The sequence below is a fragment of the Bombus vosnesenskii genome, unplaced genomic scaffold (genome assembly GCF_011952255.1).
Source record: "Bombus vosnesenskii isolate JDL3184/JDL3185 unplaced genomic scaffold, Bvos_JDL3184-5_v1.1 scf7180000013285, whole genome shotgun sequence".
Lineage (NCBI taxonomy): Eukaryota > Metazoa > Arthropoda > Insecta > Hymenoptera > Apidae > Bombus > Bombus vosnesenskii.
Genome location: NW_022882938.1, coordinates 2,559,944 through 2,579,717, shown reverse-complemented (window position 1 = coordinate 2,579,717; position 19,774 = coordinate 2,559,944). Strand labels below are relative to the sequence as shown.

The window sequence follows — 19,774 nt, the reverse complement described above, 5'->3', positions numbered from 1 at the left end:
TCTTGTTAAAACCAGGATATATCGTAATACTTATGGACAAAAATATATTTTTAGCATTAAATGATCAAACTGTGGCAAATATGTTTAATTCTTGTATTTTTACCGAATAATCCTTCTATGTTTTCCTTTATCAAATGTAACCTTATCGTAAAGAAAGTTTGTACAAAATGAAGTTCCTTCAGAAGGATCCTTGAGCAAATGCAAAGACTGAGAGAGAAAGAGAGAGAGAGAGAGAAGAGGACGAGATAGACGGACATGCAATGTCGAACTCTCTCGAGGAAGTTTCAATTTCTTCGTACTCAACAGAGTCCTGTTGGGGCTTCTCAAATTTTCGAACCGTTCGCGTCTGGTCCCTCTGTTGCGGACAGCATCGTCACAGCGGTTGCGGTGCTCTCGTAAAGCCACTGGCTGGCCTCCTTTCCCTACCTCGTAACTTCTGAAGTTTCCAGTGAATTTACCCGTCGCATCGGTTGCTCCGATGTACCCTATTTAGGCGAGCTTCTCGGTAACGAACTGCGAAACGTGGTAACACTGATGATTTTCATAAATTCTGAACGTCGATCGAACGATATTTGGAACGATCCCTCCCTTGGTTTGATTAACCTCTGTTATGATCCTTGAACTTTCATGTCTCGATCGCATTTGTGGTTTAAAAGAGCGAAGATTTTTACGTTTTCAGAAAAACTTTAACGTAAAATTGAACAGAGAAATTACGAATAAAATTTTCAGAGAAAACTGATTCACAAGTTAATCATATATTATTATGTCAATTCTTACGATTAGTTATTATATAATTATAGTTACTTATATCAACTATACCTAATATGACAATTTCTCTAATTACGTCATCCGATAACGAAGATGTATATAATTCAACCAGTTCAAAGATCACTAATGAATTAAAAAAGCAATTAGAATAGTAAAACAATTAATTCGCAGCGCAAAACCTATTATTTCCACAGTTCTTCATCAAGTATCCTTAACTTGGTCAAGATATTTTCCAGCGAATAAAATTCCCTCTCCACTTGTCGTTACGGCAATTAAAATAAATCACCAAAATCCATCACGTTCCACTATAATTATCCAAAAGACCATTTCAATCTTCTTGTAGCTCGTTGAAATAAATCATCGTATCGGGTGATTCGAAATTCACCCGTTTTATGACCCAATTCGAGATATTCATTTATCCGAATTTTCGTAAACAGGAAACAGAGAAACGAAATGAGGTATAAGCGTAGGATGAAAGAAAGGTGAAAACGAACCGATCCGTTGAATTCAACTGCGTGTAAAAATGGGACCAGAAGGGATTGGAAGATCAGAGACGGATAATTGATTCAGTCACGGCTTGCCGATTTGCACCCTCCTTTTTGGCTGGGAATACAGCTACGGAAATTGCTGTTTTCCCTACCACTATCTCCGATTTTCAAATTAAACTGGCAACCAGGACCCATGATCCCTTTTCTCCTATCGATGGAAAGCTTCTTTTTCCAACCAATAGAATCGAGAGATATTGAACTGTGAAATTAATAAATCTTTTGTGTACACAAAGTATTTTGAGGTTTCCCATACAAATTTTACTCTGTTCAGTTTTATAGATAAAGGTAAGACTGAAATATTATGTTGCAAAATGTCTGCAAATAATTTATGAAGATTTTGACGACAAATGTATAAAACGTAACGTAAGCACTGTATCCAGTAATTTGAATACTTCACGTTTACTTAAAATATAAGTGTGTCATGTATAATTTTTCTTTCTCCATTATTTCAGAATAAAAGAAATATTTATCAGAAGCATACCTTGGCTTTGTTCCCTTTTCTCTATTGATATACATATGTATAATGTTACGTAAAATGTATTGCTTGTGAATATCTATAAATATGAAATTTATCATAGAATGAAACTTTTTCCACAGAAAAGAAGTGCATTTATATATGTAAGTATTCGAACGATAAAACCATCGAATATCGAACGCGTCAAATAGCTGGCTCCATGACGTAATAATTCATACGATCGCTAGTCCCTTGTTGCAACTTTGCGTACAATGTTTGTGTTAGCACGTAATATTTGTTTCTACCGAGATTTATTAGAACGTAGTAAATATAAAATGCACATGGTTGAACAAGTTTTGACAAATAACCGATGGAAAAGTAGGTCACAAAACTAGAATTGCGTACATCGGTTCGTGTTAGCTTTTCCAACTAAACTAAACTTTCGTTTAAACGTTCTTCGAATTTAAAAAATTCGATACGAATACGAAAGTTGCTTTCCTTTTTCTGAATGCAGCACGATCGATGTTTCATATCACCTTTCCGTGTTGAAAAGATGAACCGAGGCAAAGATACGATAAAATATTTTTTAATTAAATACGTAGGTGAACTACAATCGATGACAACAAAATATCGAGAAATCGATATTGGAGAGGGCGACGTAAAAGTATTAATGTAAATAAAAGTCTCGGTCATGGGTAAATATCGGATTAATGAAATTAGGACGAGGTTAGTTGAAGATGAATTTAATATCGACGTGATATCGAGAGAAATAAAAATAAATTGTCGACAGATATAAAAGTAATGTCGTTGGTTGAGGAGATCTCGGCTTCGATTAAATGCTGTTACATTACGTCGTGGATAAGTAACTAACTTTATTCTTCTTTGAGGCTCCACGTAAAATGATTGATTCGTAAATTCAATCAAATTTTTTATGATTTCAAAATAAAAAATCATTCATAAAATTAATTTTTACTTTTCTCTGAGATTTTTAAATAAGAACCGAACAAGATCTATATTTTTGCTCAAGATTGCGAAGTCAAGAAGAATTAATGAAACCAAGTGCATTTGTTTGTATTTAAAAATGCAAATCGAAAATAATTAATAAAATCAACGAAATCTCTTTCTCTTTAATGTTCATAAAATAAAAAATAACTCATAAATTTATAAAATCAATAAATTCTCGAAAACCATACCTCCAATAATAAAATTTTATATCATATCTTCGACTTTTTTTTTCGTGTAAAATCACCCGTGTAAAATCTGATTGTGCTCTTAATTATACCACGATATATATATATATATATATATATATATATATATATATATATATATATGCATTAAATCTAGCAGAAATACAATATTTTACGAACGATGAGGTATCGCGCTCTTATATAATACTTTTATTTATTCTTCGTTTCATTTATCGAGCGTCTTCGAGTATTGTTTGTCTTGGAAACGAGAACGTGCCCCCCTCGACACGTGGAAACCTAGATTCCACCAAGATTCCCTGCTGTTGTCAGTAAGGTTACGCTTCCGCTCTTTTTCGTAAGCCACGGCGAGTGGCGACTAATCGATAGAGCAAACTGTTGATTCTGACCCGGACGCGTCAGACACGATTCCAGATTTTGCGGGCCACGGGAACTATGCCGATCTTGGAAATCAGTTCTCGGTCAGCTCGCTGAAATTCGAGCATCAAACCGATCAATATGACGTTTGGCTGCAAGTTTCTTTCCAGATATTAAGTTATGACATATATAACTTGTCCCGATTTCGTTGTATCGATTATCTTAATCTCTTTCTTGCCGACAAATACTTTTATTCTTATAAACGTGCAATTGTGAACGTACACGAGTAAATAAGTGCAAGTGCAGATTTCTAGAAACACGTAAGAAATCTCGACGAGAAGGAAATAATTTTCTAAATCGTTCGTTTTCAATTCATCGTTATTTTATTACGTTGTCAAAGGATTAGATATAAAGCAATAGCATAATTATTTGAAATTATCCGTAATGTATCCTTTGAATCGTTTTTAATCGTATCTTTCTTCCTTCTGTGTGGTAATTCCTTCCTACATACTTCTTAGATATTTGTAAAAGAAACCTTAAAAGCTAAGCTTAAAACAGTAATTTAAATACAAGTAAAAGAGTAAATTAATCTTCAGATTTTTTAAATATGTGGAAAAATTTGTGATTTTCGGACGAGTAAAATATTATAAAATATTATCTTAATTCCGTCTACCCTTTTTTAAACTTTCGGCTGTTATTTTCACATTTTAGAGAAGCTACGAATGCTTGTTGCTGACGCAAAGCTCGTCTAAATCAATGTTTTACATGCTCGTGCCGCGCGTGCTGTAAACCTACAGCAGAATTCATAGATTACAGAGGGATTCATAGGAATTAGACAAAGCTTGTGTGTTCTCCAGCAACGTCTCTTGTTCATCGTTCGTGCAACTGCTTTCCCATCCACGTCACGGCATCTGTTATACATCTATCGTGGTCTCCGCAGTAGAGACAAGCATCTAGAATGTGAATGTGGCTATGAGAATCGTCTACAAAAGAATGTCTATGGATTACATGAATTAGGATTTGTATTTGAAAAAGAAATTTGGATTTTCAAATTTAATTTAAAATTCTATATTCCTTGTTATTTCTCTTGTCCATCTAACTTTATGTAATTTCTTATATCAACAAAATTGAGAAATTGATTAATCAGATAACGTAAGAATTTACATGAAGTTAAATGAACAAAAGAAATAGTAACGAACGTACCATGTTAATTGAATTTTGAAACCAGTCATTTGACCGGCTGTGGTAAGGTTCGTGTTAATAAAAGATTTTGATAAAAATGTGTACTATAAGATAAAGAAGAAAGGGAAAGACGTAACGTATTGGGTTCGATAAATCCATTTCCAAGATGAGACACCGAAGAAATCGCAGTAATATCAACACAGAGATTTCAAATATAAATCATTGATTCTTATGAAACTACGTATGAAGTAGTCTCCAAAGAATTATTGGAAACATATTTTGTAATCAATGTATTGATATTCTCATTGAAGAAATGACGATGGCCATTATAGCTGAGATGGAAAAATTGCAATTTGTAAAAAATACATTAAATTTCGATTGTAGAATCTTTGCACCATTGTGGTCCACGAATTTTACAAATAATCAAATATTTACATAATACCCAGGTTTGTTACATTATCGTGACAAAGCACACTGGTGGTCCTTCTGCAACTAAAATTCGACCAAACTATCCTAAAATCAGAGTTGGTCCGACAAGCCAGCTTGTCAAACGAGATCCGAAGTCACGTCACACTCTGTCCCCTTATTTTCCAATGAAATCCCGTGATACCATGATTTCGACGTGCGCTGCTCCTCCCTTTTCGTCGCGATTTCCCGTTTCATAACACCAATACGCCATTCCGGCCGCCTATTTATCTTTCCTCGCCTTCAATCTCGTCGCCCATGGCTTCCCTTTTATTCTTGGCCATACTTTCTCCTTTCTGTGTAAAATCCCGTTGAAAAAGCCACGCGTACTTCATGCCATGGGGCTAATATCGCGGGCCAACGCAACCCCCATGCGAAATCGATGGAGCTTAAGTCCCTGGACAACGAGGGGCTGACAGAGCGTTCCTTCGATCGTTAGCTGTCCCTTTTTCGGCTCTTTGTGTGACCTGTTTCGATTCGTTTCCGCGACTTGTGTATGTCTTGCAGATTATTTCCTTAGGCATAAGACAGGGGTCTATTGTCTGAATATATTTGGTTCTCACAATTGCGTTGATTGGAGGAGATGTTTGCGGAGATAGCGAAGGACCGGTTGGAATTTAATCATCGGAGTTTGGGTAATTGTGGAAGGTTTCAGGCTGTTTGGTTTCATTGGAAGATGATGAAGTGGATACATGGTTCTAAGGAAAGCTTAGTATATAATCCATTTGCTTAATTTTATATTTGAATATGTTATTTAAGTTCTGTTATATTTCTTGTTTATCGCTACATTAGCTGGTGAGGCATTAGTGATTACGTGTACTTAATATATATAAATGTTAAATAATATTTACATGCTTAGCTCTCTTGGCACAGCTATCTTAGTTATTTATTAAGTAATTATTTAATTATTTGTTAGCTAGCAAGTTGATACGGTTTGTATGCTTCTATAGACGGTGAAAAAAGTACATTTCTTCTAGAAACTTTGGAGCTTTTTTACATTATGTTCTATCAGTTAGAACTGATTGTATATTGTTGAGTATCTCTAAGTTACGTCTTTCCTCCTCGAATTTTAGTCCAGTAGCAATGTAGTTGTTCGATGGTGTTGTCGGTGTTGCAATATTTACCGGAGTACCAGGTTCTGTTTTTTTTTTTTTTGATAAGATGAGAATGTGTAATGTCGGAGCGATCTATCCTGAGTTTGACTTAGTCAAGTTTATTTAATTTTAAGGGTCGCTTTGATTTAAGAAAGATATGCGAGAAAGAAAGGACGAAGAAACGAAATTATATCGATACTATATACTTCGCCTAATTGTTGGGGATATTGGATTCAGGCAAATTATGAAATTGTTGAGGTCGTTTGATGTTTTGTTGTAAGATAGTAAGTTAAATACACGTTTATAAGGAAAATTTGATATGTGAATGAGTCGTGCAATTAGTTTTATTTCCAAGCTCTTTCTGTAAAGCGTCAAACTCTTATCAAAAGGAAAGGAGATTATTTAGATTGAATTTTCCTACATTGCAAATCCAACAGATCAATCCAATCATATCATTTTCTCTCACCCTATTCTTCATACTTCCATGAAACTAAACTTCCAAATCAATCAAATAAAACACGAATTTCAAAGTGTAAGACCCTTTCGAACTTTCTTCTCCTTTCTCTCTTATTATTTTTACCCCTGCAGAAAAGGGTAACTCCGCAATAATAATTCTATTACAAAGACTGGGAACCAAGTTCGATCCCTGTTCGACGTTTAAACGTCGTCGTTTCACGCTTTCGTCGCAAACTCGCTTTCGTAGTCTCTATGGAGCGAAGTTCGATTATTAGGTTACGTGCCGAAATTTCAGTGAAATTTCAAGCGAGGGAAAAATCATGGCCGGGACACGTCACGTTCCGTGGCGAATCTAGTTTTCGTCGACGTTTTCGTACGTCTCGAATCGGAGGTTCATCGATCGTAGACACGGAGACGACGAATGCAAAGCACGTGTCAAGGTAAAGTGGTAGTATCGGAGGGAAATCTTTTCTGAACGGCGTTCAAACGTGTGCCTTTTACCTTTGCCCGACTTTAAAGGGATCGTAGTTTTACTCACGATTTCATCTTGTTTCCTTTAATAGTGTAACTTTGTGGGATCGTGTAACTTTTGAAAAAGCCATTTTCTGCTATTCTCTGTGTCGAATCGTAGGTTCTCTGAATAGCGTAGTGACGTAGGAATTATAGAATATTAATAACGGGAAATGTAAAATATTGGAGTATTAATAAAAATATTTTTCAAATAGTAACATGAAGTATCGACGAAAGCATTAATACGCGAGAATGTAAAGTATAAATTTATAAAATTAATAAAAAAATTTTAATAGTTTCAATGTTTTGTGTATTAAAATTATTCTAATAGACAATTGACAATATTAAGAATTTTATGAAGAATTTCCGTAAGATGATAAAATTCAATATTTCGTTGGATGTTAAGTTATACATTAATACACTAAATTTTGTTTCGAGCTTGCGCGTTAAACTTTTCATTCAAATCACTAATGTCCCCATCACAATATTTAACAAATTTTTAAACATCCGTTATCGATCTCATATGCTACATTGATGTTTCTTGTTTCCGTTTTAACTGTTTTATTTGTGTGTGTACGAAAGAACTTTGGAAATAAACAGAAAATTATTTATATTCATTTTTCAGAGCTGCTTATGACGGACTTTGACACCATTTTTCTTCGACCGTCTTTTTTCTTCAAAACTAATTTAACATCTGGGTAACTTACCTTGTGAGTAAATTAATCGATAACTACATCGCGACTACTAATTATAGCCCTACGAAATCTTGATGTACTTCCTTTTCATGTCACTATATCGATATTACCATAAGCAAAACACCTTTCTTACACGTGTCTTAATAGCTGTTACAATTTCAGCTCCCTGAGTATAAACTGTACCCAACAGTAATTATACTCCTTTCGAGTACTAATTGAAACAGCTATGTTAGGATATAATCGTATAATGACTGTGTATATCTGCATCATGAAAATATGAAACTTTTGATGCACACCTTATTCTTTTAATTACTAAGTACGGCAACGACACTCGCTGGAAACATAACTGTTTTGCTTAATTATTAAATGTACAAGTTGATTCGGTGCCTTCATCACATGTAATTTGTAATTAGGCGGTTATTTACGCAATTAAACATATTATCAAAAGCAAAATAGCTTTCAATCTTCCAGATAGTCAGCGGTGTAGAATAACACAAAATATAATCAACAAAAGTATAATTTAAATACTTAAATAAAAGTATCAATTAAATAGAAACAGTTTAATAAATTCTATAATTGAATTCTTACAACGATAAGAGAAATTTTTAAATTTAGAACAGAGTTACGATGAATTGCATATAAAGGCATCCGATTGATTTGTACACTTAATAAAGCGTCCTGTTTATCAATTTTCATTTTCTAAGGTGTTACAAAATTTTTGGTGTTTTTATATATGTCCCACTTTATGCTTTATGTTACTTCATGTTACTAACTTTTTACGTGTGGAAAATTTTCGAAAAGGAACAGTGTCGATGATCGATTCACTGAAATAATATAATAAAATAAACGATATAAAATCGAAATGAACTTCGTTGACTAACGAATTTGATTTTCTACACTATTTTCAGTCTCGTATTTATTTATTGACAGGGATGGTGGACATTTTGAAATTGAGTATTCTATTCTTCTCTTGTACTACAGCCTGAAATCAATTACCATTCTTTTCATATTTCGTATCTTTCTTATAATTTTTTAATTAATCTTCAAACTATCTATAACATTTAATACCGTTTAATTTACAACATTTTTTCTAATTTACATATATACATAGAATATATCGAAGAAGTTTGTCTAGAAAAAATGATTGCTACTTGTTTAAATTTTTCTTACATTATAAAAGAGCTAGAAACTCGATAATTTCAAATTTTTCTTATTTTTATCACGTTCGATTATTTAATTTCTCCAGCAATTCATTATGGTAATATATCAAAAGCAGCTTCGATTATCCACGATAACAATATTCCTGTGTTGTCCCTTATTGTCCGAATAAAGATGCACGGAATGTAACCGTTAGCAGTAATGTTCCACTAATTTGGTTCGCGAATCACGTATAGGCCGCAGTTTACCATAATCGGGCGGAACTATTAATTGCACGGTATGCAGATGTTCCTGCCGACGAGCTTTGACGATCGACAAGATAACATCCGTGTAAATTATTGACGAGCTGCGGGAATACGCTAGAGGATTTACTTCTGCCGTGACTATTTGCATTCCTAATTAATAAATTTGAATTGTTTTGATAAAATGCCTCGTAGTGCCAGTGAAATAATTCATACGCGATGTTATTGTGTTTTCGTTAATTATTACAGAGCTAATTGAATACGAGAGCAGGAAAATTGGGAAAAATAATAGAGGATTGGAGTTGCAGATTGCGTTTCGAGAAGGTTGAGATAGCGTATATTAGGTTGAGTTTGATAATGTTCTACAATATCATTGAGGAAATGAAATGTAATGGTTCAATCGAACGTTACAATTAATATGAAATTTTAATGGAATCCTGCAATTAATTACAAACTTTAATAGACATTCATATTACATATTTTCTAATTAAATTAGTTTAGCAATTTCCTTCATTTCTATGCACCATCTTGTTGTATGAAAACAGTTTAGTAAGCGTATTTAAAAAAAGAGTATTTTCTTTCATAATTTCCTTCAACAAGATTATTGAGTATTTTGAAAAAAATACGCTACTTCTTTATTTATAATGACATTAAAGGACGTAAGTATTTGATATCAATGTATCAATTCAATGTGTAAAGGTATTATTTCAGACAAGAGATAGTGCGTCGATACTTTTAATTTTGTTCCTTTTAAAGAATAAGAAGGACGATATTTTTCCACCAATCTGATAATATTCAATATTTGCACATAGAAACATATTATTATTTGTATCGTATGTACGTGTGTGTAAACAAGAATGGTTGTGTAAATAGATTACTTTGTTAACGAAGATGGTGGGTATACGTATAAGAAGAAAGACAAGGTTTGTTCCAGTTTTCTCGTTAAATTGCTCTTCTTCCAACAATCAGTAGTATATGTTTGTCGCAGTATAGTCAAGTCGATGTTTATTGACTCTTAATAATCGATTGGCTATTATTGTGACGGAAAAGAAAAGGCGAATTGTATTAATCGAAGATTAAGAACATTTTTATGATACAATATTGTGTAACTATGAAATAATTTGATATAAATTAAAAATTACGTTATTGATGTTTTTAGTATAAAACATATGATATCGAATTGTTTACGCTTTGAGATACCGTAAAAGTAAATCGTAGGTGCAATTAATTAATCTAAGAGTTAGTTTACAAGTCCATTAAAACGGGGTTAAATACTTCTTAACATCGTAATGATCGAATCGTTTAATCAATCTGCTCTCGATTTTATCCTGTTTCTACGTAGTTGTACTGTGTTGTTATTAGAATTTATTAAAACAGTACAATCGCTGTAATTGCATGGGCCTGGTTTTGTCTTTTTTACGTTCATCTAGTTTTTAACGAAGATCTAACTGAGCGAGGTTCATAATAATGGAATAAAATCTCATTAAGCGTAGCAGTCAGAAGATGAGAGTTCTGTTAATTAACTGAAAAATTAGTTTAATTTAACCGATATTAACGAAGTCTAAAAAATGCACAAACTTTTTTCTATAGAACATTTTTCTATAGAACCATTTTTATATTTCATATTTTTAATTTTTCAAATATTATTCTCCTCTGTATCGTAGTATGAAACAGTATAATTGTAATTTTCCTGAAAATTTCCCTGGAATTTTTATAACTTATGATTGAAACTGTTAATGAATAATCGAATAATATTTTTCCGAAGATGTCTAGTCGATAGAGTTCCCGATAATGTAGAAGATAATAGCGAATAATATTTATTCAAACTTCGAACATATGTGTAACTGGTACAATATAATTTCCGATATTTGTTCGTAGTAATTGATAAAACATTTGTTCAACGATTTTATCTGAAAACTATAGACGTGGAAACCTCTTTCCTCCATTTCAAATTAGCGTTTTTATACAGACACTTTTCTTTAAATAATATTCATTTTCGACTTGATTTCATTTTAGCCATTTAAATCCTTTATCGAATATCGCGTTATCGTGTATTCATAATAAATTGACGTACATAGAAATTCATATTACCGTCTTATTTATTTATGAATTCGAGTAAATTGGGAGATCTTTTGATGAATTTATAATAACAGTTTCGAAGCTGAATCCATATAAAGCGATGTTGTAGTAAGGTGATTGCCTGTTTTAGCTATTCCAACACGAAACGTTGATTAATCTTACCATCTTCGAGTTCAATTCATTATTTCCAGATTATACCTCGTTTCTCATTTATTTTGTCGAATGTTCAGATTAGAGTGGATAAATACTTTTATTTTCCAGCTATGATAAATTGCCGTGACGTTAGGAAAGATCTCTCTTCTATATACTATTATTATCTACGATTCAACGAGAATTCAACCAGTCTCCGCACTTTCCAAGTTAAATCCACATAAATATTCATCCTCGTGACATTTTAATTACAAACGCGAATTATATTTATCGTTCGCGAATTTTTAATCAAATGATATTAGCTCGTTGCTGACTGTTTATTTCATGTACAAGTGTGTACATGTACGTGCCACTGATCTAATAATGAACAATAAAAAATTGAATATGTGTTAATATAGCTTTATTTATATACAGTTTAGTCTTCGATACGTATTTATATTTCATTCTAGATTTCGATTAAAGCTTCATTCATATATAATTTAACACATTCTCTCTGTTATCTGATACAATAAACACTATTACAATAACAATTTAGTTGCGAACGCTAGGAGATTTTCCAACAAATCGCATCATTTCGACGCGTCTGTTCGAAACATTATTCAACATAACACTCATCAATCTGCAAGCCCGTATCTTCACCTGTTCCTCCATTATTTTCCATGTTTTTGCTGCCGAGCAGCTTTCATAGAACACGACGACACTTTTTTCTCATCTGTTCGTCTCCTCGGAGACATTAATCAAAAAGCAAGAGGTTCGTTTGTTCACGTCGCTACGAAACAGCAAAACCTTCGATGAAGAAATGCCTCTCGTTTCACTTTTATTCCAACATTCTCGTCCCTCTTCGAATTTCTTACCTTCTCTTCTCTTCTCTGTTTGCTTCCACTCGGATTTACTGGCAAAACATCGCGACTAGGTTGACTGGAAGATACGGAACAAGGAATTCGCTGCAGCTCGCGAAAAACTGGATTTATCTCGATTGAAATTTTCCTTCGGAGGACCAAGAATTATTTTATTTCCGGTGTTCGTTGAACATTGCAAACACAGGTGGAAATCGTCAGTTTTGATCAAGCGTTGTCTTCTTATTATGTTTTCAAGTATGTTGGTCATGTTCTGATAAATTTCTGCGACATCTTAAAATTTCGATGACGTTTAAACGCAAACGAGTCAAGAGTTTTAAGTTCCAGGTGAATTTTTAGAATTGTACAAACTATAAAATTAGATCTCAATGGAAAATAACATTTCTTCATAACGATTTCTATCACGGTTTCATAGTCTTATTTTACATCTTCCTACGAGGTTATAAATTGATAAGAATGTTCCATTACTCGTTTGTTCGTTCCTAGTGTCTATTATAACTCCAAGAATTATCCATTTGAGAGGATTTTACCGTCAGATTGATTTTATTGTCAGTTCAGTTATTACCCTCTTTCGTATTACCGCCTGGCTCATTCTAATTGTAAGAACTTTATAGCATCTTCGTTTATGCAGAATTTACTGTTTCCAGCAATTCCACAGTTGTTCTTTTGCGTTACGATTCTTTTATGCGAAATAATTCCATTATGTAGTTTTCTCGCCGCCTATATTCTTCGAAATTGTCTTATTGTTACTTCCATCGATTAAATCCATTTTATCTTTCTCTCTACGGTGATTCTTTTGCTCGTTACCACGCGTAGAATATTTGTTGTTTACATCTTCTGCAATGTAAAAATATTCCTTTCGTTGTTTCTTTTTATGTTAGCGGAACTATTTTCAGACAAATGACGGTCGTAACTTGTTGCACGTACGACACGTAAAAATTGTCCTAAACTCTCCAGCAAGAACCGTCCCGATTGATGTATAAAGAAGTTCTCTCTCGGTTTGTTACTTTCTTCTCACAGGTTTTTTTTTCCATAGAACGATATATCTTTGTTAACATTGTGTGCGTTTTACACGACGCAGCTTCTTGCTTCTTGAATTGCATTTCAGTCGCGTGGAAAGTTACGTTGCTAGTGCTTGTGTGGATTGTATCGTTACTGCTCGTGTTAGTGAAAATCACGTACGAACATTGATGTTTTTTGCACGGTGGTGTGTCGACTATAAAAAATCCTTCTTAAAGGATCAACCTCTCGATGAGGTATACAAATGTTTTACTTTGTTCTACCTTAAACTATGCGAAAACTTATGAAACTTCCATTGTAGAAAAAAAAAAAAAAAACAAATTACATTAAGTAACCGGATCTAGACGTTTACGGTGAATTAATGACGGTTTTACCCTCTCGTATAAATCGTCTCATTCTCGAGCATCCACCAAGTTGGTTCAATGTTAGTGAGGAGTCGAGCTTCCACCGAGAAAGAATTCTGCTCACTAATAGGTACTAATAGGTACTCTGAGTTACGGATTTACGACATGTGACTAAATATTGAGGATACACAGCCCTAGTAATTTGTCTGGTCCGCAAACGTGTGGTTCCACGATCATAAACTAATTTCTAGATCTATTGTAATTTCTGACTCCCTGAGCAAAAGACTAAACCTAACAATAATATCTAGGTTTCAGATAGTTGTAAAAAAATGGATCATACGTAATAATATTTTACATATTATGTGCATTTCATGCATTTCTACATTTCCGATAAATTTTTCACAAATACATAAAAATCTGCAATCTGGTAATCACTTATTCACTTGCTTATTACAAACAAGACTTATTTAGCACAATTCGAACAACAGAGGAGTTAAATCTTGCAGTCTTCGATCGTTCCCATCTGAAACTCGCGTTGCAACTTCGTTCCTACCTCCAATTCCTTCTACGACCACATAACTCATCTACATCCCTACCATTTCTCATTTATAGTACTATCATTTATAAAATTCGGCACGATTTCGTCTACTCTATAGATATCCACGCTCCTGTCGTCTTTCATCTCGCCTGACAATTCTACCGTCAGTCTTTCTCAGCCATATAATCAATCCATTGTCTGAGCGAAGGCTTCAGAGGGTCGTGCTTGCTTCTTGCGTTCCAAAAACGTCGAGGTTCTACTCGATTCTCTTCTTCTGTTTAAAAGCTTGCTAGCTGTAAAAGCTTGGCGCGAAACGTGTTGGCTTATTCAACGACGAGGCGCGACACGCGTCAACGATTAACGAGATTTCACGTGCTGCTGAATCGACGTCTACGTTGCTAGCTGGCGAAGAGACAAAGGCACAGTATCGACGCGTACCTACATGTAATCGACAGACTGTTAAAATTTTCTTTGTGCCAGCTAAGCTGGGCGGTCTTTGTCGGCCACCCACACGTGACTGTTCGGTTGTTGCTCCGTTGCTAGGAAGCGTGTGTTCACGCGAGTGTACACTCTTCATGCCTCTCTTTCAACCCTAGAATGGCTTATCCGTGTTCCTTTTAGCTGGAACGCCTGTTGACCGACATTCTCGTTTTTATTGCGTCCCCTTATCGTTCGTTTTAGCTACTAGGTAAAAGTGTCGTATGAGCGAAGGTTCGAATAGCGTTGCGAGGAACATGTTTTCTTTTTTTTCCTTTTTTAATTGAAGCGCGATTTGATGCTGTGCATGTTCGTGTTCAGGTTGGAAATTGAAGCCGTCGTGGGATCCAAATTCTCGATATTGTAGTTCTGTTTGGGAATATTTTGAGATGTCGATATTCTATTTCGCGAGTTTCTTTCTGAAATTTAGATATCGATTTGATGGGATGCGATAGAAAATAATATTTGGAATGATAATCTAATCTAATCTAATCAATAATCTAATCGCGTTATATAAAAAACAATTTATTGATATCGATATCATATCATAGATATTAGTAAAAAGTAACTAAAAATTACACTGTTCTAAATTAGCTGGAGGTGTGTTGAAAGCGATTTGTCGCATGTACAGATTTCAGGGACATTTTTTGATTGCCAAATCGCGTGATGGATTAAGGTTCACGAAGTTTTAAAAGTTCTGGGTCTTGTGGAAAGTCTAATATTTAAATCTAGATCGTTGATATCGGCCAATTTTGAGTTAATTTATCAGAAAGTGTGCATGAATTTGACAAATATTTAAGAGATGTTGCTTCCTAGAAATTTATTTAATTAATCAAAAAATTAATTAAAAAGTATTATGAAGCATTAAGTATTAAAAGACTTCCTAAATTTCCAATTTTTTAATTAAACGTAATTTTTATTACCTAAAAATTAGTTTCATGGCGGAGAACGAATATAGCAAAAGATAAAATTTACTATGTCGAAGTCGTAATAGTCCTTTTTCGCGAAAGCCACGGAATTTTGACGTTCGTGTCGGTGAAATTCTTTAAGACGACACGTATGTGAAGTAAAAAGGGACGAATGGCATGGAAAATGGAAAACCCAAATAACACAGCCAGTGGTGAAAAAGATACGTAAAGCTCTTGATAAACTTAACAGGAGAGGATCATGAGTAAATCGAGCTGAAAATAACAGACAGTACTTCAAAGATGAATCTGAAGGGGATGTGTTGTCTCATAAATAGAATAAAACGTACGCATCAGGTTTTTTTTGTATTTTATTATAAATAGACAACTTTTATAAATCAGAACGAAAATAATTATTATTATATTGATAATTAAATCGTCGCATCATTTACAACAATGTTAGAAACTATACCATATCTTGGACAGCGATGCAAATATCTTCGAAAGATGAAAACCTTGTCTTGTCAAACGAATATTCGGATATCCATACGGGTATTCACCGTGACGTTTTTTTATGTATAATCGATACCTCACGCCGTCGAATTGCGAAAATCACAGACACGGATCTGTTTCTGGTTGTCGAAATCGAATCTTTTCAGTTATCGACAACTGTTCGGCAAGCGGCCAGCTTTTAATTGATAGCTTCCAATTCAGCGTTCTCTTTCTGTCTCTATTGTTCTTCCGTGACGGAGAAAAGAAAAAATGTCTGACAGGAAAGATCTCGAAAACATGCCAATTATGTTGCGTTGAAGAAAGAAGAAAGCGTTTTGTAAAAATTTCAATGATTTTATGGAATCTAAGAATATTAAAATAAATGTCAGCAGAATTTTATCGAAAGATATTAGAAAAGATATAGATATGTAAGATGTGCTCCCGTTAAAATTAAAAAAAAATAGTGACTACTTTAAGTAAATGAACATTTTATTCGCGATATTACCACTTTATGTTAATTGCAACCTTTTTCATCCAAAAACCGACTAATTTCAGTTAGCGAAAAGGTTTAGCGATTTTTTTGACGTTTTTCAAACGATTCTCATCTTAAAAAATCAAACAATTATTTATTTAAACAACGATAATCCACCATTCACTCGTAGGTGAATGAAATTTTCATGTTGAACTTTGTTTTCTGATCGCGGCTAAATCGCCCCACGAATTGAAGCAGACGTGGCTAATTAACGCAGAACCGCGGTTCATCGAAACACACGTCGACCTAATTCCTAACATCTTGTGTGCCTTACGCCCCGGATGCACGCATAAATTTCACAGCACGAATTACACGCATCTGAATAGTCTCAAAAGGAATTTCTGTTCTGTTCCTCGATCCTGTTCGTCGATTCGCGATACCAAAAGCGAAGATAACGAACGCGTGCGTACGTGTGCTGGATTATCACAAAGGTGATTGAAACGTAGTTTATGTACTTTGTACGATCCGCTAGGAAATTATTCAGATTCCACGAAACAAGCTCTCGTATCATCGTCGTCGCTTCGAGCAAACGTTGATACTTCCAGTTCCGAGTAATTTTCTAGCGTTAGGATTCTAAAGATTGAACATACATCGTGTGATGGAGTATACGCAGAATTATCTATAATTGAGTACACAATTCTTTTTTTCAATACGTACTATGTGTATATGTACACTATATGTAATATTTATTTTGAAAGTTTCATCTAAAAGTTTCTTTTTCAATAAATGTTTTGCAATGTAAATCGTGGGTTTTCGCGTCTCTCATGTGTAACGCTTAGAATATTCTGGTTTCTAAAATGTATACGCTGTATCATTCATATTACGTTTCGTTGGAGAGCTCACGTATTTCCGGATTGTAATTGAATTATACGCGCATCCACTCTTCGGTAAGTTCGCAATATGGTCGTGGGCGAAAACTCGCGGCGAACTATCCCATTTGTTGTAAAATTTACGAAGCCATAATAACCGTTTCCACCAAGTCGATATCGGATATCGGCGTCCGTACAACTAATTGAAATATTTGCCGATATTTGATCGAACGTTCAACGCGCGTCGCATCGAGTTTAAAAGTTTTGCGGTCGCGTCATCCGACCAGCGTTCCTTTATTGTACATGCGCCATATCGGCGACGTACTATTTGCTTGAAATATGAGTTGCTCAGAAGCCACGACGCTGATCAACTTGATAAATTAAAATGCACAGGGAAACGACGATAACGAGCATTATTTCATTAGAATTTTATTTGAAATTTACAATTATTCGCTGTCGTAAAACATTTTTCAAATGAAAAAATTGATAAAAGCGTATAAAAGATATATAATAATACATCTACTAATAAGTTTGTAAGTTATCAAGATAAAGTTTCTATCTTCTCGAGAGGTTAATAAAACTTTATCCAATTTTAAAGGAACGCTCGTTATTGTATTTATAGTTAAACTAATCGACTCCATCCAGATTAAAAAAAATTGATTTCTGAAAGATTAGTTAAAGAGACAATAGTCATATATATTCTGGTATACAGATCAAAAAACGTTTCCAGAACCGTAACTGATCAATTTGATTTCACGTACGAGTTCGTATATTATTATTTATTCTTAATTCCTTTCGTAATGGCTTCCGATATACATTCTATTTGCTTACGATATGTTTATGTATGCGAGTTCATATGTCTCAGTAATGTTATAATCCCTTGTCATACATTCTGCTCATAAATTGCATATTTATTACTTTGAAAAGTGGAGGATGAAAGAACAAGACACCTGATGCCGAAAAACGATAGGAACACGAAGTAAAATTAATTATCCTGAACGTAAAAACGGCTTAATACTGCCGTCTCTGACATTTATCCGATTCATCGTCGCCAGCAAACAGAGGAAATTAGGAAACAACAGAGGAAGCTTTAGAAAAAAACCCCGCATTCCAAGCGATTTTCAGCAACGAAACATCGCTCGTTTCGGATTTTATCCTCTTCCTTTATTCGATGAGAATTATCTTTTGCTCCATAATGCTCTAGCTTCTGGCGATGCTTTGAATCCTTTGAGCCTGCAGTCGTTCATTAAACGATCCGGTTTGATTAAAACTAAAACAACGAACCTGTGTCGCTCGTTCGCTGATTCGTTCCTTCCTCGAATTAAATTTGAAGAAACGAGAGAAACGCTTGAAACGGTGTACAACTTGAGATCTAAGCGATTGACTCGATTAGATTCGTCGATCTCGAAATCTCAATTATCTCGCTTCGCTGGATCAACAGGGTTAGAGACATTTGATACCGGGAATGAAACGAGGATTCTTGTAACTCGTTAAGTCAGGAATGGAGATAGCTTTATTGAGTAGGATTCGATAAGCTTTTCGTACGTAATAATTGAGAATGTTATTTGGCGAATCCTAGTCTCATTGGATTTAGACGTTGATACGTTAGGCGTAGGATGTATGTAAAGATTTGCATATTGGGGTTAGGTTGCGGTTATATAAATTATATTATTTCAAATAACAGGCCGAGTTTCTACAGTATTATTCCGATGGATTATGTGACAGATTATAAATATAAGTTTTAAGTAACAAATCAGTTACTTGAAAGTGGTTTAAAAAGTTCAGCCGATACTTCGTTGTCTGATTATTCATCGTTGTATATTTCATTTAAATTTACATGATTCCCTGCTGAATAATAATCATAATAGATACTTGGTGAAACAGGTTTTGTTATTACGTTCGCAAATCCCATTTCACTTGGTTTGTCCATTGAAGTAATCTCGTGTTTATAAAATATAAAAGGTCATATGCGACTGCGCTAGCATAAAGGATTACCAAGAACGTTCTAAAATATGCGACGTACGTGTTTCAAAAACTGAATCGCGAATATGGCACGGAACTTCCATACGAGACTTTTCCCTGTATAAATTTAATTTTCAAAATATATATAAGCTAATCGTACATAAGATCACGCAAACGCTTCAGAATTGTTTCAATGAAATGTTGAAGAGCACTATTGCTCAAATAATATATCACTTTATTTGGAGATATATCGTATTTTAAGAATAGATATGTAGATAATAAATATATGTAGCTGATAAGAATGCTTGGGTATTATTATCTCATTGAAGAATATTGGTTGAATTAGAACAATTAGGTAAAAGTTCTTTACTTGTTCGCGATATAAATAACGTCATTTTTTTTGCAAATGCGTAAGTTGATTTCAAAATAAATATAACAATTTAGATAAAACATGGTATACTTTTTATTCCAG

The 19,774-nt window shown here is 34.1% G+C and overlaps 1 protein-coding gene across 11 annotated transcripts in view; it reads left to right on the top strand.

Moving 5' to 3' along the window:
- LOC117232235 overlaps positions 1-19,774 on the top strand; it is a 156,455-nt gene that overhangs the window by 41,819 nt on the left and 94,862 nt on the right. For 9 of the 11 annotated variants that reach the window (XM_033491481.1, XM_033491479.1, XM_033491480.1 and 6 more), the window contains exon 2: positions 7,668-7,752. The exons of the other annotated variants lie outside the window; for them this stretch is intronic. The gene's annotated coding sequence lies outside the window, so the exon portion shown is untranslated. The remainder of the gene's footprint in view (positions 1-7,667; positions 7,753-19,774) is intronic. 11 annotated transcript variants of the gene reach the window in all.